The sequence below is a fragment of the Callionymus lyra genome, chromosome 11 (genome assembly GCF_982586985.1).
Source record: "Callionymus lyra chromosome 11, fCalLyr1.hap1.1, whole genome shotgun sequence".
NCBI classification, from domain to species: Eukaryota; Metazoa; Chordata; class Actinopteri; order Syngnathiformes; family Callionymidae; genus Callionymus; species Callionymus lyra.
The window spans coordinates 23,943,835-23,969,916 of record NC_141828.1 but is presented as its reverse complement, the minus strand read 5'-3'; the positions used below and the strand labels follow the sequence as shown (position 1 = coordinate 23,969,916).

Here is a 26,082-nt window from a genome sequence, read left to right as displayed (position 1 = left end):
ACAAACATGTACTAGTGAGAACGAGTGAAACCCAAACTCTGTATGGTTTATTTTTAGTGTTTTTAGCAGAAGGTTTTTTCGTCATTAAACCAGTCCACACTTCAAAAAATGGTTGAGGACCCTTGATATAGATGGAAGAGTGGTCCCCAAACACCTGGCTTGGAACCAGTACTGATACCAGGCTGCACAGAAAGAGAAACAATTGGGACAATTTACCTTTATTGATTGTTACTGTTTAAAATGTGTTTTGTATTTAAAAAAAATATGTTTTTGTCTGTGAAGTAACATTATTCAGTTACTCTTGACAGGCTAAGACCATTGTTTCAGTCAAGTTTATCCAAATGTAAACAAAATGAAAAACAAAATGTATCTGATTTATTTTTAGTGTTTTAAAATAAACATTGGGTTGTGAATACAATGCGACATAAATTATTTAAATTCTCTTATATTGATTCTAGCTTTCTGAAAGCACACCACTGAAAAGGACACCCCGAAAATAACAATGAAAAAAATGAATCATGATATTTTTTTGCTTGTTAAAAGTAAAAAATCGTTTTTTCAGTGTGACATGTCTGCGTGGGTGTATATGTTTCGTGAAAGGGAAGTTTGGGATGCGAGATAAGCCTGATGCAATTATGCAAACATTTTCCTTCTTTATTCAGAACGCGTGGTCACAGCGGTCAGCGAGAACGCACGTCCAGTGTCCTACTTTGTTCGGCTATTAAGATTAACACTCCAGTATCCTCATTTCCCCCCTTTTGTCGCTTCTCTGCTTTGTCTCGACTCTATTAAAGTGAGGAGCTGGGGATGATTTGCCGTCGTCCTAATCATGTTGAACACAGAATCTGGGTCTTGCAGAGAAAGAGTTTTTGAGAAATGAAAAGACGCGTTGGATACAAGCTACATTTCTTCTTGTCACGACCTCCTTCCTCTCTCTCTGAGCATGTGTCTCCCGCTGTGAACCCCTCGGTTTCAGTAGCAATCAACCTGATTATCTCCAGAGATCGACAAAGACGAGAAATATTTTCTTAACTTTCTCTGACTTTTTTTCTCTCTTTACATTTGCCTGGGATGCTGGAGCTTTTCATTAAAGCTACCCATCATTTAAGACTTAAGGATCAAAGCCTGGTGGTTTTGGGTTCCGATGGTGAAGTGGAGCTCTGAGATGTTCCACATGTGTTTGATTCTCCAGATGTTGGCAAGGCAGTGCATTTTCAACAGTAAACGTCCTCTTATTGGTTCTTCTTTAACAGCCACATCAATAGGTATCGAGGATGTTTTTGAAAAAGCGTGCCCATGTTATTAAAAAAGGATGTGACCTTAATGTATTATTACCTCTGCCAAGGAGATTTTTCTGGATGTAAGCAACTTGAAAGAAGTTCTGAATCGCTACGGACGACAATTCAAAATACTGTTGATAATAGGGAAACTGATTACGAGTATTCCAGATTATCTACCCAGGGACGTCTTCATTCAGGAACAAAATAATACAAATAAGCAATAAATACAGTACAATAAAATGTTAAAATAACTTATGGGTACCTGTGGTGCCAAAAGTCCTTTACATTTTTTAGAAACTCATTTTTATTTCATGTGTTCCAGTTTAAAATGAATAAACTGACCACAAATAGAAGTTATTTTATGTTGAAATCATTTTTTCACTGAATTATAGTCTAAGTGAAGACATTATCTGCATAGAAAAGAACATGCTTGTTTCACGATTGTCCTCGTGGGGGAAAAACTAAAGCTGGACGTTATCTGGCACATTTTTATTTTTTTTCATAAAGAGAAAAGGTTAAAAGAAGAAAAGCAACCATTTTACCCATCAATAGGTGGATAATCCCCGAAGCCATTCCAGCCAGACGGACCGAAATTTCAACAAAGAGTTTTGTGTTTTCCGGCTTCTGATTCGAACCGCTCCCGAACAATCATGCTCTCAGTCCATCAGTCTCTCAGCACCTCCACTGTCTGGCTCTATTTTCTCTGAGCTCAACCCTGCTCTAAGAATAACATTGAAATAAAGAAGAAAAAAAAAATCCCCATATGAAAGTCTCTCTTTTTCCTCCAGTCTACTGCTTCTTTATCTCCATGTTCATGTTGTTACTCAGCTGTGATTTACTCATGTACACATGGTATATTTATCTCCATCTCCCCTTTGACCCACTGGTGTGTGTTTGGGTAGATGAATCCAGTGTGTTTGTTTTTCACACATCAGCTACACAACACATTGTAGACACACTAATGCTGAGAAAGGCCAACACATCGACAGTAGTTTAAGTTTTTTTAGTTTACCTTCTAGAAGGCTTTTCGATATAGATCGCAGAAATGATGCATTACTGTTCATTCTACAAAACCAACCCTCCAGCGTTTATATTGAATTTGTTGTCAGGTACGTTTTGGGAAATATTTTGTGCATCGCCGTGCAGTTTTGCTATAAGATGGATTTCCTCTAGCATCTAGGGGGATATAATAGATGGTGACCTTTTTGGAATAATTGAGGAGTGGAGTTTGGACTGAAACGTTATTAATCTACTCAATTCCTGATGATATTTGTTGGTCAGTCCATCCATCCACTGAAACTCTTTCCAGAAGACATTTAGCTTTCCTGGTGTAATACACATACATTCACTCATTAGATTATGAGATGTAATCTCTACAGCATGTCCTTGGGCTGATCCAGAGTATCCCCCCAGATAAACATGCTCAACAGGTGGGGATTCTTTCCGAAGGCAAATCCCTGTCACTCTATATATCGACTGTAACCTAAAGATCCTCTTCACATATATTTTTTTTCATTTGTAGCCTTTTAAATTCAATTAAAAAATATATAAAAGTGCTTACATGTGTATGTTGAATTTGAAACTGTTTTCTAAATGAGTACATTATTTACACATATTGTTTGATATTCTAGTTCTAATGATTAAAAAACAAATTATCAAAATTCAACATTTATTTTGATTTTAAGCCTTTAAAATTCAATATAATAATGTCCATAAAATAGTGCTACCAGACAATTTTGAATTCAAGCGACTGTAGCTCAGTCAAAACATTTAAATACCTCCCTGTCTGTACAGGAAGTACTCTGAGAAAACATTGCGAGTGCTTCCAGTGTGGACAGTAGACTGTATACGCTCTGGAAGTAAAGAGTCCTTCCTGTCGGTATCGCATGTTATTCTTTAAACTTCTGCTACAAACTTAAAATATAGACTTATTTAAGTTTTTCTGGAACAATTATTTTCATTGAGGATTCAATACATGATAGACGTTTCAGACGATATGAGTAAAAAATGAGTGAAGTTTGAATTTGAGGTGAACTATCACTTTAAACAATTTGGTCAAACTGGTCATATGACTTACTTCAATAGGATCTTGTTTATTTGGTCATCTAAATACAACCTCTCTACTTCAAGCATTGAGAAAAACAGCCTAAGCTATGATTATACAGTCATCAAATCGACTCTTCTCAATGATAGAGATGACTAAAACCGACGAAAATCCCAGTAGATGCTTTCTTTGGCAACATATCTTTGCACTTCAAGAACTGGACGAGCTTACATACGCTTGGCTACTTCTCCAGAACCATTTGCGCACATCTTTCATCCGACCACTGGACATCTCCTCAAGCCCAAACCTATTCCAACCAGATGTGATGTATATTTTTTTCCATATTAGCACTGGAAGATGGAGGAAAGAAAGAGGTCATGTGAGGTTTATAATGAGTTTTTCTTTTGGTTTGTGAAGAGATCCACTCCTACTCTCCAAAAACAAATCCCCCAGCAACTCGGCACTAGATGCAAAGCCTCTTTTATTCGCATTGGGTTCCTTTAAGTGACATGTTCCGCCAGGAGAGAATTGACAGGGAGAAAGATGGATGAACCGCAACAAGAAAGTGGTACTATGAGAAAAAAAAAGAAAGAAAGGGAAAACATAACATTGTTTGCTGAGCAACTCTGTAGTGAATTTAACAAAACACATTTTAGCTGTTTTTAGATTTAAAGTAATTTACTCTTTATCCAGCAATTGTTTTCAGGCTCCTGCTCAGACTTTGATTTTTTCTCTCTCTCTCAATTAGGCCACAGCTGCTTCTGTTTCAATCTTTCCTAACAGAGAAAAGCAATTCTCAATACTTGTTAACAATATCAAAGAAGCGACGGAGAGCACTACCCCTTGATTTTATATCTAAGAGTAGGTTTGCTTGTTATTGAGGGCCACGTACCAAAGACTTTCATATCCTCATCTTACCATGAAATTTATTACCAAGAAATTAACAAGATGCTGGTCAATCCATACTGACTATCAATCAATATAACATGACATTGACACCAAAACAACTCAATAATAGCACTTCAGTAGCAACTATCCCACATACGACGCCATTTGTCACCTTGACCCGGCCCAGGTCCATGTGATCTTCGGGAAAAATGTCCCAAGTTTTAAGTTTCCTAAATACTTTTAGACTATGAATCAAGATTCTAAAGTCCTACCAAAGCAACTTCTTCCATAATCTGATCTTCCCCGAGGACCCTTCTTTTAATTCCCTTCACTTAAGAGCATCGTTTTACCAGATAATAACAGATCGAGTGGTCCAATAAAAAGCCAGTAATCACACCTCGCCACAAAGTCCTTGACATTGGTTATCAAATTCAACATTTTCCAAGAAATCCGAGAGAAGAGCATCAACTGCAAGAGATTAAAGACATGGAAGTGTAACTAAAAAAAACCTACTAAGTGACAGAAAAGTGTAGAGATGGACAAGAGGCATCGAAGAAGAGTTCATTTTTCGGTGTCCCCTTACGTTGGCCGGCACTTTGTGGTCTGTTAAAAGCTTTGAAAACAGTGTGATGCTGAAAACAGACACCGGGCATTTAGCTCACACCACAAAACCTGAGGCCTAATTGCCTTTCAATTAAAGGAACTAATAGGCAAAGAAAGTGTATGTGCGTATTTTGCCGATAACAAAAAAAGAGACTACAAAGCTTTCTCAGCATTCACTTAAATAGCGGTTAATGAGAGACACACATTGGCTACTGCACAGCCAATTCCCAGCTTGTTACAAAGTGGTTATTATTTTTAGGATTTTCAGAGGCTGTTGTTGCCAATTTTGCACTTTCCCCCATAATTTGGGATGATAATGTCAATTATATTTTATTATTCATCTGATTGGGTCAGAGACAGTGTTTCTATTTTTCTGAAACCCAAACTCAAAAAGAGAAATATTTTGAAAATGAATGAATGTGCTGTATTTGGCGTTGCAGTTACACTTTTATGACACACAAGGTCGCCAAAAACAAGATATTCAAACATACATATTGGCTCTTTAACACAGGGGGCACCAACCTTTTGCACCACAGAACAGTTTAATTTAAGAGTTGATTTGAAAATAAGATAAACATGTAAAAAAGCATAACCTTTAAAAAAAAACAAGAACGTTAAGTGCATTAAAAATACAGCTCACTAGTTTGCTGAACCAGTGGGAGCCCTGGGCTGGTCCTTTATAGAGTTTGTGTTTTACTAGTTTTATCCTTTGCTAGGTTATTATATGAGTATGAGTATTTGAACATGTACTCCTGATGTTTTAGAGATTTTTTTTCTGTGTGATGCATTCAAAAACATACAGAAGTATGGTGCATTCAAAAGTTTGTCTTTGCGAAAGATAAATTACTTTAGGAATTCACTGTTGATCTGCCAAAACCACAAAGAAAAAAATAAGAAAATATGTGAAAAACAAAATGAAATAAATACAAAAAAAAAAAATATTATTGTTATTATTTATATTTTCTTGTGATTTCAATTTGAATAAAAACAATCATCGGTATGATTTTTATTCATCTTTACACAATTTCATAGCACGAAGAAAAGCCGTTGATGCCCTTAGAAGGCAACATAATGCAGGTCATTATTTTGCATGCTTTCTACCAAAAATCCATCAACACTGGCTATATTTATTCCTTTTATTTCAAAGCGACAGACCGCATCTGTTGTCGGCCATGTTGATGACACCGCAACCCTTCCTCAATTATACAGAGCAACGACAAAAGGCACCAACAGGTAGGCGGTCGTTGTGTTGAACCATTGTAATATTATTTATTACATGATTTGATGTTCACCGCGACTGAGCGTTACGCACAAATAACAATATGTCGCATGATTTTCAAATCAATAGGACATTGGAGCCTTTCTCAGAAGCAGCGATCGTTCATCTCTCTCGGTCAGAAGTCGGATGATTTTGAGACAAATTCATATCTAATAGATCTGCTGCAGAGTCTCATTACTCACAACAAAAATCACCCGTTATTCGTCTCAGTAAAAGAAAAAAAATCGCTCCTGTGTCACCGAGGTTTGATAGGATTTTGATGGAGGGAACAGTCCGTTACCTCTCTTGTAGCAGATGTCTTTCCTTTTGGGAGACACAAAAGCAGCCTGGGGGAAAACTGATGTGCTCGTACCAGAGCGAAGAGTCATCACGGCCACATATGGAGACACGGAGTTGGTAAGAAAGAGAGTAAAGAGGGAAAAGGGATCTTCAGCAAGACACCTACTGATCCCAGTTTGTCTATTAAGCAAGTTCATATATAGTATCAGAGCTCCAACCTCAGGTTTCTGAAACTAGCATGAAGAGGAAAATGGAACCTTCAACGATTCTCTATTATTCAACCAGCAGGATATCCACAGTCCACTGGCAGCTTTAGTCGGGAAATTATAGTCTTTAGAAGTGTGTTCAATGTGGCTACAACTGTGAGAAACTGTGTAACACAAATTGTTTATGTATGGGAAATGAATAAAAATGTGTGTATAAAACGTATATATATATGTATATATGTATAAAAAAAGAAAGAAAACCTACAAAAAAACAAATATATTTTATTTATTATAAAAATAACAATAATAACGAATATAAGAACAACCATAAGGTTTGATAACAAATTATGAAAAAAGTAATAATAATAAAAAAATGCATAATTGTTAACTCATCGTTAAAAAAAACACATTAATAAATCAACAGTCCAAAGGCTAATGGTAACGTATTGTGAAAAATTAACAGAAAATTCATTTATAACAAATTAGCAAATTACTTATCATGGACAAGAAAAAAGGGAGAAAAATAGGATTTATGAGAAAAACACGACAATAACAACCAAAGGTTATTATTCGTAAATTGGTTTATAAAAAACATAAAATTTAAGTAATCATTAAGTAATCATAAATATTTGAGTAAATACGTTTCAAATAAAAACAACCAGAAATATAATAATTGTTAAAGTATTATGAAAAGATGAACTAATAATTTATTAGCTAAAAATGGTTAAGTAACCATCAAAAATGAAAAACAATTATAATAATTGAAAAAAGGAATCAGAAAAAAAACAACTCTAAAACCTAATAATTGTTATAATTTGAAAAATATAAAAAAAAACTATACCAAAAACATTTACATTTTCAAATAACAACAACCAAAAAATAATAATTTTACCGTGATTAAAAAAAACACTTAAACACCTCACAACATTGAGAAAGTTTACTTGAGAGGAAGTACGAGGGATCTGGGCTCCGATCGACGAGGCGTCAAACATGCATAAGAAAAAAGCTACTATGCCTTACATTTCCCGGGGTTTACTTTTCCAACATGTTTTTTGGTAAGCATTTTTAACAGTAAATTAGGGGATGACTGAAGGGAAAACTCCAAACATGGCTTCCCACTGAGGCGCTTAGTCTTAATTTGCAATCAGTGAAAATGATAAAGACATCAAACTCTACACTTGATAAAACAAACAAACAATTAGCTTGAATTCTGCAGCTCGCGGCTAATTAAATGTGTTGTTGTCGTTGAGTCTACTTACAGTAAAAAAGTGAATCTGCAGCAGATGTTTCACTTCCTTCACCCTCGAAAGAGTCCCTTTCTTTTTAGCTCGTTTGCAGCGTGTGGTAAATGATGTGCAATCTTAGAGACTCTTTGATTCATATTTATTCCTTGTTTTCTTCTCTCGCTCCATTAATCCTCGGCTGGACTTGAGTCAATAAGCACCGCTTGATGTGTCAGGATCTGTCTTCTGGGTGAATTATTGATCATTCAAATTTAATTGATGCTCCTGTTTGACATTTATTTATTCACCCTCACAAGAAAACAACAAAAAACATCACAATATGGACATTTTGGGAAATTATTTTTAAATGTTATAAATATATATATTAATATTCATGCATGACAAAAAATTAACAGAAAAAATGCTTTAAAATGTGATGGTTTTCCAAATGAAAATGCTGATTTTCATGCGGTTAAAAATCAGTATTAGAAATAAATATTCAAAGTTTGAAGGCACACATTTACTTCCATTTGGGTTTACTCCGGGTACTCTTGTTTCCTCCAACAGTCTTAAAAGCATATGAAGGTTTATGGAGAACCTTTTTAGGGATGAGTGTTTATGTGAATGGTCATCTGTCTTTGTGCTGGCGACCTGTGTATGATGTTGCCCACCTCTAGCCCTAGGTAGCTGGGATAGGTTCAACCCTAATAAGTATTTCTGGGGTAGATGAAATGAAAGGATAAAATGTCTTCTATTGCTGCAATTCTACGTTATTGGGTTCCTTTTATTTCTATTTATTCTAGTTTCTAACACTCACTAGTGTTGTCCCAAAATATCAAGTCATCATTGAGGTTATCTTTCTTTGGCAACCAATTTGGATTTTCAATTTCCCCGGAAATCTTTTTTGCACTTGTTGATAATCAAACCAATCGGCTCCACAATGTGGCTCAGAATGAGTCGCTGTACGATATTCAGACAAAGTAATGAGACGCTGTTGAGCTTATTTGTCGAAACAATACCACTAATTATTATTTGCCTTTTTCCTCGCCGATGCTGAGACTTTTCTTTTCTGACTTCCTAGACCTTTGCCTTCACACAATTGGAAGTTACAAACTGCGTTAATGACGCTGTCTGTTAATTATGACCGGCCATTCCCTTTATATGTGGCACAATTAGAGGAGCCGTAATTGAAAAATAAAGGCAACTTTGTCTTTCACTGGACAACAATGTCAGAATCAGTTTGACGATTAATTGACTCTCTATCTTTTTTTTTTTTCTCTGTCGACATTCAGGATTCAACTTATTTCTCTCTCAAACCTTTTTGTATTTTGAATCTTGTCATATAGAGATGTGTATTGTCAAGAATCTAGGGGTTACCACATGTATCAGAATGCAGTGGGAAAATACAATATATTGTGATAGATTGTTAAACTGTAGAAACAAGGATATATTTGTAGTTTTGTCGAGTACTTGACTCTGGTGTTGCAGAATTTACAGACGACATGACTCTTTGTCGCAGGTTGTAACTGCTTTCATTTGTTTTGAAACTAAATATGTCCAAACATCAGCTTTAAAAGCTGCTGGAGTCCACTGTATCCTCTTGTCCTCAGTCATCTTGCGGATTTTTATTGTTCCTTTAGCTGCGGACGACTGAAAGACTGCTGCCATCTAGTGGCCCGAAGTTTAATTGCAGAACAAAAATGAACAAATGCTTTGAATATGTGCATTTTAATTGTAAATATTTTAAAAAAAAAATGATTTGAAAGCAAATATTATGAAAAAATATTTATTGATACGGTGCTGTTGAACATGGCCGCAGTATCAAGTGAAGCAAATGTAGCTATCATAAAGTGTATCAATATTTTGTTACACCTATATTAAAAAACTCACATCTTGTTTTTCCTCAGTAATTAATGTATAATACATTAAGTAAGTACAAAAAGGCAGTTATTCAGGTTAACTTTTCTTTAACCACCTGTTGCACACGGACAACTTTTTTTTGTTTGAGGCTCAAGAGGTTCGTTTCTAAGTCTGTGGGAATAATCAGTCGCGCCCTCGTGAAACTGGAACTAAATCTCTCTTCCAATTCTTTAAACCCACAGATTAGCACTCGTGGTCGTACATCAGCCGCTGACAATGCGTCCATGACTCTAAGACACTGGTGGACATTTTCCGCCGCATTTGTATTCATCAACAGCCGCACAGCTCATTATTCTTGCGTGAACTTTTCTTTTTTGAATGCGAGCGATTGATTGAGGACATCTGCGAAGGTCAGAGTTGACCGGCGAGTTCACGGTCCCGTCCGTCCAACCATCTAGAGTGAGACGTACGAATCCAGATGTGTCTCACAGCAGATGTGCCAAAGAAAATATGAGGGGAAAAAAATGGCGTCTGGACCGAATCCTCGCAGAAAACTTGGAAGAATTTATGATATGGAAAAACAAGCCAAACTGGCGTTTAGCGAGCCCCGTCCTCCTCAATCCATTCCTGTGTGTGCGGTTTTGATCTACAGCCCCAGAGGGAGGGAGCGAGGGAGCGGGTTTGAAGGGGCTGGAGGAGTGGGCAGGAAACGGTGGCGTCTGGAATTGATTTGAGGCTGCAGGAAAAATAAAATGCTCCAGATTCTTAAAGGCTCGGGGTGAAGTGGAAGATAACCACAAAAGAAAAGAAGGGAGATAGATGAGGGGAGGAGGGGGGGATGCGAACACGAGGCCTTCTGTCTCCATCTGTGGGGTCACTCCCTCAATGATCTTAGAGTTTGCACAAAGTTAAACACAGTTGACAGGAGCGGTAGGCGTGCGGAAGCCGGGGTCGATGTCCGTTGATTTCAAATTTCCAACTTCTCTTTCTCAAACTCTAAGGATGTTTAATAGAAATTATCCTCATCTTTTCCATGTGTCGACTAATAACCCGCATTCTCTGACCTTAGGTTCTCACAGTCAGCTATGGAAATACAAGCAATGCCAGTCTGGAGCGAACCACAAGATTAAATCGTTCCACTTAGTCTGCTTTTAAATCTATTTTTACTCTGATCTGCCGCTTTACCCATGAGTCACATATTTACTGACTTGGATACAATTCTACAATTGCAGAACTAACTGGCAACCTTTAACATATGGATGGAACACAATTTCAATATAATATTTTTTGGGGGAAATTATATAAATATATAAAACTTCAACATAAAAGCTAATAATAGTTAACTTATCACAAAAAACGAAAACAAAAGAAAAAAAACATGAATAATAATATTATAATTTTTAAAAAAGTACAAAAAAAGCAAATAATAGCAAACTAATCATGGAAAACAAATAAAAAGAATACATTACCAGAAAGCTAATAATTTTAGTCATAAGTTATCATTTAAATATAAGAAATAAGAAAAAAAAAGTGAGTAAAAAAACTGGTTTACTTTTCATGAAAAATATAAACAATAATAAAAAAATTATATATATATATATATATATATATATATATATATATATATATATATATATATAACAACCAAAAAGGTAATAATTGTGAACTAATAATTAAACAACCAAACAATGAATAATTGTATATTAATCGTGACAAAAAATGAAAGTAATACATGTATACAGGACTTGGTCTTGCATATTCTTTTTTTTTTTTTAAACAAAAAAACATGATTATTAAATTATTATAGATCTTTTCATTCATGGAGGTTGAATTTTCTTATTATTCAGGTGTTCTTCTTCTGTAATCTCTGTCTTAAACAATGGACTCTTTGTAAGTCAAGATCTTAACAAGGACACTCATCTACTTTGATTATGAAACAACCTCTCATTGAGTCACACAAAATGTAATTGTTAATTTGTCCCGGTTGTCAAGGTGACCCGATGGCCAAGAAACAACACAAGGGATACCCAAAATACTTTTTTTTTTGTTTCCGGGTCACCTTGACCCTGAGATAACGCAATGTAAGAGTAGTCTCAAAAAAACCCACCAGGGTTTCCAGGGTTTCCTGTCTAAAACTGCTGCTGTGTAAACAAACTCCTCCTCCGCCCCTTCGTGGACGTCTGTGAACGACAGGTTTCTCCTCCGTCTTGTTAGCGGATCTCGTTAAAGATTCCCGGCGATCCTCGTGTTGGCTCGCAGCAGCCGTCAAACAGCTGCGAGCCCGAGGACAAGAAACTGAAAGACACGCTCAGTCCAGCCGACAAACAAGTGGAATTATGATCAAAAAGAAAAGACATGGATGGGAAATTGATGAATAGAGGGAGCAGAGGGATATTAGGACGGGAAGCGGAGAGACATATCAGAGGCAGGATGGAGCGTGGAAATCCTCTTTTTCTATTCTTCCCAAAAGAGAAATGAGAGAGTTAATCCTCGAGGGCTTACATTTGGTTTTTCTCTCCGGGTAGCTCTGAATTTCCCTCTCTTTACCTCTTGACATTCCTCCTCCTCCCTGCTGATCCTTGCTATTCCCGACGCTCCATCTCTGCCAGTCGTCTTCACCAACATCTGAATCTCCATCGTCTTGACGACGTGGTAATCCGACCGTAAACACCTCAATCCACCTGTGCTTTACGTTCCTCCACTCTTGAAGTGTGGAATGAAAGTATGATCAGATGATTGGTTCAATCTTTTTTCTCCTTTAAAAACTAAATTTGAGGTCATAAAGATGTTCAATATCCAGCGCAGGTGGCTGCTCGTCATCAGCCTGATAATCTCATATTTGGCCGGTGGCTGCACATCTTACATCCTTTGAGCCCTCGGAAAGCAATTTCACTTCAATTCTGGACTGACGTAGTTGTTTGGAATACAGATATCTCTTTTTTAAATGAAACATCGTTACTGGCTTTTTGTTCCTGAAGCGCTGCAGATTTGATGCTGAGCTGCCAAAGTATAAAAAACTGAACCTGAGAGATGGATTTAATGCAAGAGAGGGTAAAACAGAGTCAAATAATTGTATTTTTTTCATGTTTTATGTCATCATTTTTAATGAAGTTGTAGTTTTAAACCGTCTTTATCCAATCAATATTGTGAAGGTTCTACTTCCTTTTACGGCTGCTTTACAGAGATAGGGCTCTCATTTAGTAGCTATTGTAAAACTTTCCGTTTAGATTTATTTTTTTCTGTCCTTTTTGTTGCCAATGTTGCGTCCCAGACCCCTTCTACCCTGCCCCTGTGTCCTCCTTTTGTATTTGGATCTTTTTGGACTTTTATTTTATGTTAAATTTTAAATATGTTTTTAGGATTTTGATTATTGAACATGAAACATGTAATTATGAATGTCATTTTTTAAATATTTATCATTTATGAGTTCCTTATATCACAGAAAATGTGCATTATTTCGCTAATAAGCTTGTTAAAGTAGTACTTGGTAAGACGAACATATTTGTTTCTGGCTCCCTCAACTGTTAGAATAGTGTAGTGTGGTCTTAATGTGCTTTTAAAAAAAAATGAAAACACCAGGAAAGGGTTTTGTTATGTTAATTTTCTTTAAGCTTTGTAAAATCCACTGGAGGTACTCGAGGTCAGGAAAAGTTGTATATTGAAGAGAATTGTTAAAATAAAGCTAGAGTTCTACTGCTTGAGTTCATGTTAATAAAATGAACAAAAAAATCATAATAATCATAACAGTGTTGCTCTGAGATATGCAAATACAATTGGATATTCAAACCAACAATAATTGTTATAATATTTACAAAAGATAATAATAATTTGTCACTCTAAATATTTTCTACTCTTCCCTTTCATTGAAATATTAGGACTGATTAAAGCGTAAAGTTTGTTCATTTTCATCGTTGTTGAGCAGTGACTCGTCTCCAGAAACAGAAATGATTTCAAACCAGTTCAATCCTCTCTCGCTCCACCCGTACAGACTAACATCGTTCTGCTCCAAACGTGATCTAAAGCTGCACGGGTTGATCTTTTCAGAAGTTGATGCTCTTAGCATGATGGAGGGATGAGTGTACCAGAAGCTTAAAAGGCTGCAAGCAAAACCATGACAAAGGCGTTCTTGCAGTTATTGGCCTTGAAGCCTTTTTAATGTAGAATCGTTCATTGTTTTATCCCATCCGGTCTGAAATGAAACATCTTTTTTTTTTTTGGGCCACTTCTGAGCACCATCAGTGTCCAACTGTGGCCACGTAATTGGGGTGAATTTCATTCAGAGGGAGAGAGAACAGAGCTGACCGAAGTCGCAGGATGATTATTGCTCCCAGCGGTGGCGAGAACAGAGAGTTAAATGTTTGATTCTCAACGTCACTCGCGCCTCATAAACACTTCAGCGTCGGGAAAACTCACCACATGAAGGAGTTCTGATCGTGCTGATCATTTCCAGACTGGGGTGTCAACGTCTACACAAGAAGGCAGTTACACAGATAACAAATCATAACTGTTTAAAAAATCAATAACCAGTTAGATGTTCATTTTTCACTAACATATAGAAAAGCCTCCAAGTGCCTGCAAGGAGCTACTGTTGACCAATGAGGCGTGTGTCAGATACGACTCACAAGCTTTTAAGAACGATTTTTAAAAGATACAAACAATACAATAATTGTGATCATACATATGTGTTTATTGTACTTATACTGGGTTTAAAATGTGACTAAATTAACAATTAAATTTAGTGTGACTTCGTACTTTTTCTCTGTGAGGTATGGAGCATCACAATGTAATACTTTGGAGCCTTGGGAGTAAAACTATGGAGCCTCGTGTAGTAATACTATTGAGCCTCACGGAGTAATACTGTAACACTATTGAGCTTGCCTGAAGTAATACTATGGAAACTCAAGGAGTAATAGTATGAAGCTTTGAAGAGTAATACTATGAAGCCGTAAGGAGTAATACTATAGAGTCTTGGGGATTAATACTATGAAACCTCGCAAAGTAATACTAAGGAGCCTCGCAGAGTAATACTATGTATCCTCGTGGAGTAATTCTACAGTGAATCGCGGAGTAATACTGTGGAGCTAAATTAAGTTTAGCTCCACATCTCTTATGTAGGTTAGAATTCAGTAGTCCTAGAAGAATGCATATGTTTTGTCTGATATCTACTGTAAGGGATTTGATTTAATGGGATCAGGAGGTGTTTGAATGGAGACAGAAGCCTCTAGTGGTTATATAGTGCAACCACGCGTAATCGGTTATACGACAATTATAAGCCTCAACTACATGGGTAGCAAAAATTATAAACGTTGACACCCCAGAGTAATGTTGTGCTCTGATAGTCCAAATCTTAATGACCATGCACGCGTCAACCATTATTCCGACAGCAGACATAAACCTCGAATATCCTCAGGAACCTGCAGCACTTTACTATAAGCTCAAGGCATGAGCGGATTTGAGCTGCAACCGAAGTTGTGAGTTACATCACCAGCGCAGGCAACCTGACATGAATCATAATGTGTTAATTCTCACTTGGTCAAATTTACATCACCTTCCTTTGAATCGGCGGAACAATGGTCTTTGCAATAATATTGCAGGATCCCCATGGTGACAGAGTTTTCTCTCCGTTCCTTTCAAACAATTAGGCTAATAAAAGCCAGCGCTGAAGCAGATCAGGGGGTTTAATAAAAGCAGCGCTGATTCAGGAGAACGCTGTACGGCGGTGAGCCCACACAGACCTGTCTGACGTTAACATATGAACTTTGTTGGCTATATTTGTGAGGGAGTTCAAGTGTCTCTCAGGAAACACCCACTCAGGTAAAAATCCTGCAGTTGTACTCAGTCCAGAATGAAGCCAAAATTAAACAATGTTTCCCCAAATACATGGGAATTATATGTCACCAGGATCCAACCTCTGGCTTTTTCACGACATATTTGTCAGAAAATATTATCAAAGATGATAGAAATATAGCGGGAAGGGGGCAGTGCTGTTACTGCATGTCTAGAAAAGACATTTATTTCAAAGCTATTTTCCACAATATAAGATTGGCAAAACAAAAATTAACAGTCCAAATTCCAAAAAACAAATCTAATAAAGCCAATTTCATGTGTAAGTAATATACAATAAACAAAAACAGCCAATGTTAGATGCCAAGAATGGAATTTTTATTAAATTTTTTTAAATGTTAAAATGGCCAATGTGACAAGTCACAGACGAGTCAGATTTTTTTTTTTTTTTCAGATGTTAACAATATTAAAAACCAAAAAAGTTAAAGTCACAAGCCGATGGAAAAACTTATTTTGTTCTGCAAGAAAAAATCTGAAAGAAATGAAAATACTGGAGGACAATTACCAGAAACAAAACAATTTCAAGAACCTATATTTACAGTTGACCAATGAATACATAATAAGAGGAAATACAAAACAAAAAGTTAGTTAGTTTACATCAGAGGTGTCAAAATCAACTTAATAATTTCTGAGACTGCAGGATCTTGCAACTGATCTAAGTATGATTTCATCAATGATAGCTTGTATAGAAATTGATCGGTATGGGCCACATAAATACATGCAAACAGACCCCAGGCCAGGTCTACTGGACGATATTCAACAATAACAAACAATGACATTTGCCTGCCTTTAATGAAATTCAATTAAAAGTTGTTTGAGGCAGGAGTGGGCGCGACTTGAAGGCTTTCCCCAGGTATTTCTCTTATTGATGTGGGCTTTTCTGTATCAAGCGCTCAATCAGTCAGTCGGCAGAGTGATCAATAATGCTAGAGGGCATTAAAACTTTGTGTTGGTGTAAATCCTCCTGTGGGAGCAGGGTGTAGTCTCCTTCCTTAATACCGTCTTATCTGGTCTGCCAGACACCCATCACTGTCACATTATTACAAAGATGGATGCGTACGATAGTTAAATAGCATTTTCCCAACTCTTTCAAGATTGAGCTCTCGGGCTCTGATTTATAAGAAGCTCCTTCCTGTTTGTTTACTCCCGAACAAAAGTGGCAGCGGCGGAGCGTCTCATGTGAAATTAACTTCCATCCGCGAGAAATGTCAATTAATTCTTGACATTTTACCATAACCGCTGTCGCCGACAAGTGTCTGGTCTGCTAAACCAGGAGCGTGTGTGTGTTGACGATTGAGGGGGTTTGTAAGGCCCTTCTGCCAAAAAAAAAGATAATCGGCCTCGAGCTCATTGTTGAGTTGGGGAATGCCTCAGGAGGGATGACTGTGTATGAAGTAGAATTATCTGAGAAACACATGAGTGGGTGCGGTTCTTCAACAGATCATCAACATCAATAGAGGACACATAATTACCGTCTCTCCTTAAGAAAACGTCTCATTTAGCTGACTCAGCGTTTTTACGAGTGAAGGGATGATGAAGCTTCATGAAGCATTGTCAATATTTATTAGCCACTAGTTGGCATTCTCCACTCTATTAGCTATTCTTTTAACCCCTATTGAAGTCCTAACATTTTTTTTAAACTGAGGGCGCCACCTACTGACCTCGGAAAATAGCCCATCACTTATTGTGAATCTTATGTACTGCTTATTCCCCTTATGAGGGTTGCAGGGGGGCTTGAGCCTATCCCAGTTTCTTTGGGCGAGGGGTGGGGGACACCCTGGACAGGACGCCAGTCTGGTGCAGGGCACACAAATACACACAACCATTCACAAACTCATACCTATGGACAATTTCCCAAGGTTTCCAATCAACCTCTGTATGTTTTTGGACTGTGGGAGGAAACTGGAGTGCCCGGGGTAAACCCATGGGGAGAACATACAAACTCTACACAGAGATGTAACAAGTTGGCTCCCTTTCAACCTGGAACCGGCAACCTTCTTGCTAACACAGTGCACCCTGGACCCCCTAGTGTCCCCTTATAATCAACTAAAGGATCTGCAATTTAGGAAACCCAGCTTAATTAGTATATAATACATAATATTTGAATTTCATTACTATAGGACTTGTTTAAATCTTTATAGGGGTCTTCTGCCCCCCTTGCGGCCCCCTTCAATTGGCGATAAATCCTGATATTCCGGAAAATCGTCCTTATTTAGTATGTAAAACACATTTGATTTCATTAAACTGGGGTCTTCAGTTCCCAGTGTCTCCTTAGACTATAAAAAAAACATAAAGGCAGACACACCAAATATTTTATATATTCATATAAATCATGATCCCTTAAATTATAATAAAGCAACATAACTAAACTCGTAACTTCATTTTGCTACTGAATAGTAGACGGTAAATAAAAATAGCTTTAGCTAAAAAGACAAAAGTTATTGAACCATGGATCAAAAATAACGATTTTGCCACATTCTCAATCGCTGCTATGGAGAATCTTTAAGTGACAGTCTCCGTAGAGAAGTTCTTACACATGGATTAGGAGAGATGATCTATATCTTTACAGCTCTATCCTTCTCTTTCCCTCCACACAGACACACTCCAATTTCCTGGTCGGTCCGACGTCGCACCATTCGCAGAGGTCACCCGGATAAATGCCTCTCGTTTCAGGCCGGTCCGCTCAGATCTCTGTTTTGAAGGTCATTTGGGGTTAAACATCCAATCAGCACCAGCCCAGCCGAAGCCTTCTTGAAGCCGGAATTGTAATAGGTTAGCAGGCGGATCAATAGACGTCAGCGACGGCACATTCATATGGAGGCACAAAGACTAATCCAGATGGAGCTTAACTCCTCTTTCATGTCGGGCTGATATAAGTTGAAGGACGGCGTTTCAGATTTCAATAATGGAGACTAATCAGAATTCTCTCAGCGTGACGTGACTCAAGTGCAGCAGATATCAGGGGACACTGATCCACAAGGCTTCGGGCCACGACTGACCACCGACCCATGCGAACACAATGTCGGTATTAACTCCTAATCCAACTATTTGTTTCTATCCATTTTTAAATATTTTCAAAATGATGAGTTCTTTCTTATGTCAATCACTTTTTCTGTCTTCAAAATATTTTGTGTATTTCAAAAATAAAAATAAATCATGTAATTTTTTTTATCAATATGCTTTGCTCGACATGACGATAAATTTTGAGTTGTTTTTTTTTCAATAAAGGTTTGGTTTTATTTTTATTTTTTTATTATTTTTTAACCTTTTGGATACCACAGTCTAAATGTATCAATCGCATAATTTCTAATTCTTCATATTTCATAAGATTTTCATTTAAAAATATATATATTTTAACATCCTATATATTGCCTCCAAAACCACTTAAAAAAAAAAGGATTATTTTCCTCTTATTTCGTGGTCAAATGTCGTTTGGAAAAACTAGAAAAGTTTAGTTTTTGAATATATCATTCTGCAAATAACTACATTTATTTTACTAAATTGATTTGCTACGGTTCTCTAAGCAGTACCTCTGTGTTTGTTTAGCATTAGCGTTAGCAGGTAACGCTTAAGCTTTACACTTGTGAGACATTTTTCCAGCATTTTAACATGCCTTTTATGTTTACCGGTTAGTAAAGAATAAACTTTTAATATCTCAACAAAAGCAAGGTTCAAATAGGTTTAAAACGTTGGCTGTGTTAGCATTTTAGCTCAAACTTAGTTTGCAATAAATGGAAAGCACGTAAATGCTTATTTTTTATTTTTTGCTAACTAGCTAGCTGAAACATGTAATCAGATTTTAAGAGAAAAAACGCTAGTTAAGTGAGTATTTGTTTCTAAATACCATACCACAATTACCAATATTTGAATCTTTAAGCACTTTCATAATTGGCATTTTTACAATGTTTACATGCTAGCTTTATCTAGCATTTGCATGTTATCGTCAAAACAGCTTAAATTGACGGTATACAGTCGCAAGTTACAATCTGCTGGTTTTACGGAAACTATTTGGAGTTTGTCTAAATGTATCTCACCAAGTGTCGACGCCTTCCCTTCCTGCCATTTGTCTCTCTCAGTTTCCAACCTGCAGATGAAGGATTATAACTCACTGTTCTGGGATCTGCTCTTCAGCCTGCCAGCCAGTGATAAGCCTTCCCGGGATCGATTAGATACACCTCTATAATCTATTCAACTGTTCACCGGCGAGCGGGAAAATGAAATGCTTAGCACGGGAGATGTGAGGGGCGTGATACGGTGACTTTGGGAACATGTGGCCTGAGGGCAAACCCAATGTAAGCAGCACGGGATCATGTTAAAACTGCTTTTTTTAAACAGGCGTTCCAGGTAATTCCTATTAACCATGAACGACGGAAGGAAAAAGTAAGAAAGACATGATTGCAGGAACAAAAAAAAAAAAACGCTTTTCCAAACACAGGGCGTCAATAGAAAATGACTCAGGCGGTCACACACAAAAAAGCCCGTCTCCCCATCACTCACGTCGTCACACAGGAAGTGGGTACGGCGGAATGCTAAACAGCTTCAGTGTCGGCGGCAATTTAAGAGCGTTTGATCCCACAGACAAACACTTGAGGGGGAGAAGAAGAAATAAAGGCGGCACGCACCTTTAGCTCATTACGGGTGTCACATGTGAAGCCGTCAGCGCCTGAGGAAGATAAAGAGAGAGACATTTAGATAAAGACACATGTGTTACTGCAGCGCAGGTCGAAGGGATACGTGGAGTCTTCCTAAAATAGCGTCTTATGTAAATCAAAGATTTTTCAAAAATAACCTTGTGTAACCTTTAAATGCATACAAAGCTGTCAGCTCCCTCTTCTAATCTTCTTCAACATTCTGCTGAATAACATTGATACAACCAGCAGCGGGCTGACAGGGCGCATGTGGAGATTGGGTTAGAGAAACTGGGTTTCCAGATTGTATTAACAGTGGTGGCAAAACTGAAATATATTCGCAGAATACAGAGAAATTAGATACAGAAGAAATAATTCGGTCAAAATGTAACCTTTTGGACATTTATTATACATGTATTATATGTTATAACAGTAATATGCAATATTTAATTCAATATATTGCATTTTTTATTCTTCTTCAAGATCAAACCCACACACATTTTTTTTTAAAAACAACACTAACACAAAAAACACGTCACTTCTATGTCCTTTCTTGTCAAATTCTCAGTGTAACTTGTTCTGATTGTTGCAAACAAAAAGCAAGTTTTTCATGCATGGAAACAAGACATAAACAACCATTGTATTTACCAGTATTGAGACACGAACACGTGCAAAGACACATTTTACTACATTGTTACATTAAAGATGTGTGTCGAGAATTTATAAAAGACTATTGTGTTCTGCGGCTGGTTTGTCCTTGTGAAAACGGTTAACGGTTCATCCTTGAGCGCAAAGAACACATTGTACCACACATTAATTGTCAAAAACGTTTACACTTCTATCTAAGTTATTTCACCACACAAGGTAAAAATATATATTCATCATGTTGAATTTGATTATTTGACAATTAATTTGCAATACTTATGTGAAAGATAAAATTTGCAAATGATTGGGTAAAGCAATTATTTGCTTTATCAATTAGAAAAAGTTTTTTCTGTTCAATTTCAGGTTAACCCAGGAAGTGAAATCATTAGTACTATATATATTTTTTAAGTATGTGGCAGCAAATAATCCATGGCTACATTAATAAGTGATATTTCGGTGGATAATTGTCACCCTTTCCTTATTACGCCCATCACATTAATTCTCTTTGAAGATGATGGCAGATGAAGTAAGAAATGGCGAGGGAGATTAATCACCAAGGAGTCTCTTTAGTGGTGAGATTTCTCACTGAACATGTATAAGCTAAGAAGCATGTGTTACAGGCAATAAAGTCCATTTGCGTTATGCTACTTTGATACTATGTTTTTGAGATCTCTCTTTCTCCAACACGTTTACCTCAACTTATGATTTGGGTAATTGTGGATCTCTATGACAGTTAGGGATGAACTGATGACCTCTACTGACCTCTTAAAAGGGGTGAAACATCATAAAGCTTCATCATGTTCATACAAGGTTAATATTTGGTGCAAAAGAAATGTATATGCATATGATGGTCGGGAACTGCTCTCATTTTCTTCGTCCTCCCAAGCTAAATATCGAACAAGCTCCCAGTGTAAACAGTACCAGAGTAGTACTGTTTCCTGTTTGTGTAGTATGTTAGCCTTTTGGCTTCTTAATCTTTAAATATAGACTTGTTTAGGTTTTGGACGTTACAGATGAGCATTATGGAGGTATTTGGATGGGTTTTTTTTGGGATGAAGATGAAGACGAAGACAACTGAGCTCCAGTCGCTACATTGATATGAAGAAACATTTTTGTCTATAACTCTATAAAAGGTACAGAACATAATCCCAACCCTTAGTCGTCATAAGGGTGTGTAGAAAATGAGTGAATTTTGGGTGAACTATCACTCAAAGTATTGCTACTAAAAGCTGTCATATTATTTAAACACACCTGAGAAAAGAGCATCAACAAATGTTGAGTTTTCTAAAGTTCAGACTTCTCATTTCCATCTTGAACATTAATTCATCACCAGGGTAACATCGTCACCCGCGATTTCTATTCCGTGTCCGTAAACCCCCCGGAGTCCAGCGCTAATCATCTTCAGAGAACGGAGCTGCTTTGTATTCGCCGTTCACCTCCTTCCAGGAGCCAAGATTCCGACATCGCTCGCTGACAGGACACACGCTGCGTGAAACAAACCTCATTGTGGTCTTTTACAACACAGATGACGCAATATCAGAAGCTACTTATCACCGTTCCAGAACCGGAATTATACAAATCTCCACCGACTTCTTATCGTCCTGCGGCTAAATCTACTGCTCAGTATGCTGAGACGATTGAGCTCACTCCAAGCAGAAAATGACAGCTGCTTATGTGGAGGAAAATTGATTTCAACAATCTTTCAGCATTGCGAGGTGATGTTCGAATTTTTCCACGATAGAACGTGTGAATAAAGGGCTATTGATTGGCGTGACGCTGCCGATGATGGCACTTTCGCCACCACTACAAATGCTTCTATTGATTAATCTTGATAAAGTACGGCCACTAGAAAAGCTGTTTCACACCAGCAGTTTATGTTCTGACGCTTTTGTATGAAGCATTTTGTGTAGAATTGTCAATTCTGACTATTCTAAAAGGTTAGACTGGTAAGTGGCTGGTGACTATTGAAGTGGACACATTAAGCCGCCACTGGGAATATAAATCACCCGGTGAGAATCCCATTACCATTTGTTGAACTTGTTTTTGTGTCAGATTCCAGTTACGCCAACACTTCCCAACCTTTATCTTGAACCCTGGAAGAGAAATCACCCGGTGAAACAAATGTTTTAGGAATGCTATGCTTTGCCAACAAACAGTTTTTCCTTAGAACTGCCCGAAAGGTAAACCACTACAATCTGTAACTCCTAATGTCAATTTTAATGGCTAATGATTGACCTAAAACCAGGAACAAAAGTTAAATATTCAGCAGTGAGGATAAATTATTCTGTGTTCTCTGATGTTGATAAAAATTATACTGCTTTATTGCATTTCTTCGATCCCATAGTCCATTTGTGTCTGCAAATACCCACAAGTAAGTAAGTAAGTAAGTAATTTATATTTGTAAAGCGCTTTTCCAGACCAGGGTCACAAAGCGCTTAAACAATCAAAACAATACCCAATAAAAGATATACTTGAAAGACAAACACAGGAGTCTCAGAGAATCAAGGAAAAGCCTGCACAAATAAAAATGTCTTAAGATGTTTCTTGAAGGAGTCAGTAGAGAAAATGTTATATAATATATATATAATGTTATAAAATATAGTAATGGGGTGATTGGATTTCTTTATATTTTATGATTTTCATTTTATTATTATTCAATTATAATAACCATTTAAATATTGTATTGATTTTTTTTTATTATTTTTTTTATGATGATTTTTGTATTATTGTTTTTGTTATTTTTAATATTTGGACTGTATGAATCGATTTAATTGATTTTTTGTCAAATGCTCTGCAGTTGAATTTCCCCAACATGTCAAGTTTAATAAATCTTCATCAAGAACCACCTTCAGTTGAAAGGGTTTCAACATAACAGGTTATAGAGCAAAGACAGCGCCATCTATTGCACCCTGATGCTTCATGATGCTTAATCAAACCGTTAATTTACTATAATATGCATCAAACTTGCTAAACAATCAGACCCAGAGATGTATAAAATCGCTGCTGCTCTTCTTTTTTATTTACAATTTATCAAAGCACTATAAGCAGCCTGAGGCGAAACACCAGCCTTTGTTACCCAGATTTCATTTCACAATACAAGAAATCCAATAGTCACTGCTGCTGCCCTGAGACGTGTCTTTGAATGATTAAAAATGGAGTTTCAAATGACTCCACATGAGAGATCAGCGAAGGTGTGAAGTGATTGGTGCCAGGGCGGCGTGCAGAATGTCGTGTTAGGCCCTAAGGTCAGAGCGGCAACGTTTTATCAACTGAGTGACCCATTATTGCCCAGAACCACCAGGATCCGCCTGCAAAGTGTTCACTTACACAAACACACACTGATAAACGCACACTCAAGCTAAAAAGGCTGGAGCTTGAATCCCGGCCATCAGTGTTGTGTGTGTCATTAACTAAAAGGCCCCGGAGCTGGAGTGGCACCAAAATAATTATTCTGATTATACTTCTCTCACTGAGCTCCGTCCAAACACATTATGCTCTCGAGATGAAACACCAGATTTTAATCTCAGCATCTAAATCCACATTTTTGATCGCAGCCAAATCTGCATTACGGCCAAACTTCTCCAAAGGCGACCGAAGAAGTGATATTTATAGCGTGAACAAAATGAAACGTTAGCTTGTTAATCAATTTTTTTTTGTTGTTGAGATTATCGAGATCTCTTTTGGCTTTATTTTATCTGACACTGAGACATCATAGCGGATTCTTTAAATCCCTCAATTCCAACTATTTGCGACCTGGACTTTTTCTCAGTTGTCCAGGATCCCCCACTGTAGGGCTGAACGATCAATCACATTTGCTATATAAAAAAATGCGATTAATATATCGCAAAGACTACGATTTTATTGAAATTTATGTACATTTCATTTACTATCTGCTATTTAGTCACGTGACGAGAGCAGCCGAGCAGAACAAGCGAGAGACGTAAACACTCTGAATGAAAGAAACGGAATCAATTGTTTTCAACACGTAAACATTCTGAAAACGGTTCATAAATTTTAATTTAGACGAGAGCAGCGCACGCCATCTGTGTGTGTGTGTGTGTGTGTGTGTGTGTGTGTGTGTGTGTGTGTGTGTGTGTGTGTGTGTGTGTGTGTGTGTGTGTGTGTTTGTGTGTGTGTGTGCGTGCACTGCTGTCGTCTCTGTATGTCCGCCCCACTGGCGTGTTTGTGTGTTTGCTAATTCAATTGTTACCTTATACAATCACACAATTCAAACTGTAAATTATAATATATGAATGGGTATCCCATACAAATATAAGAAAAACGGTGCAAAAAATGCATTAAGAAAAGTCAGAAGTTTGCACTGAAGTTTGTGTGATTTATAATTGGCTCTTTTGCAGGAGTTTTTAAAGTATTTGCAGGGAATATATTATGTAATTAAAGTAACTAAATGAACCTTCTCCCTTATTTCAATGTATGGTAAATTTGTTTTAATCTTAAAAATGCTTAATAAACTTATGTTAACAATTACAAAGAAATACATATTACTGTGCAGTGAATTATTTATTGTATTTGAGATAAAAATGAATAAAAAAGAGGACATTGAAAAAGAATCGCATATTTAATCACAATATTTGGGAAAATTTTAGCAATTACATTTTTTTCAATAATCGTTCAGCACTACCCTCCAGACAGATGAATTGCTTTGCAATAAAGAACTTTATCTATATAGTCAAGAATGTAATATCTCTTCTTTAAGCATCAATTTTATGAAAGATGAAGAGGAAACTAATCTTCAAGACTGTGTTTATTTACTCTAAACATCAGGGCGTTTTGTCTCTAAATAACTCGTTGAACCGTGACACAATGAAAAGGGAGCTTCCAAGAAGAACCACCATTTCCACCAAAAGGGAAACAAAACTCTTTAGTGATGATGCTCAACACAAACTCTACTGCAAAAAGAAGAATTTTCAACTCTGATAAAAACCTAGAACGCCTTGACGCTCATTTTAATTTTAACCACAAGATTGTAAAGACTCAATTATTTATTGAACCTCCTCATATTTCATTAAATCGATGCTTTGAGACTCCATGAGACAGTGCATCATCGGTAATATGAACAAAGATGTGTTTTCGAATGTAGCACACCCTTAGGACCGACGTCTAGCAAGCAGTATTTAATTCCCACAACGAATAAAGTCATAATTTGACTGTTTTTGTAATTCATCTCAATGGTATATTGAGATTTTATGAAAAAAGTGCCAAACTTTGAACTGGAAGCTTTGAACGAGAAGCTGTCATCATCACTGACCCATTGGTCTCTGGAGTTAGCAAAGCTAGTGACC

General features: G+C 37.0%; 1 protein-coding gene across 2 annotated transcripts in view; it reads right to left on the bottom strand.

Moving 5' to 3' along the window:
* Positions 1–26,082, bottom strand: part of cdh11 (cadherin 11, type 2, OB-cadherin (osteoblast)) — a 105,235-nt gene that overhangs the window by 38,989 nt on the left and 40,164 nt on the right. For both annotated transcript variants that reach the window (XM_087802270.1, XM_087802269.1), the window contains one exon: positions 20,129–20,169. The gene's annotated coding sequence lies outside the window, so the exon portion shown is untranslated. The remainder of the gene's footprint in view (positions 1–20,128; positions 20,170–26,082) is intronic.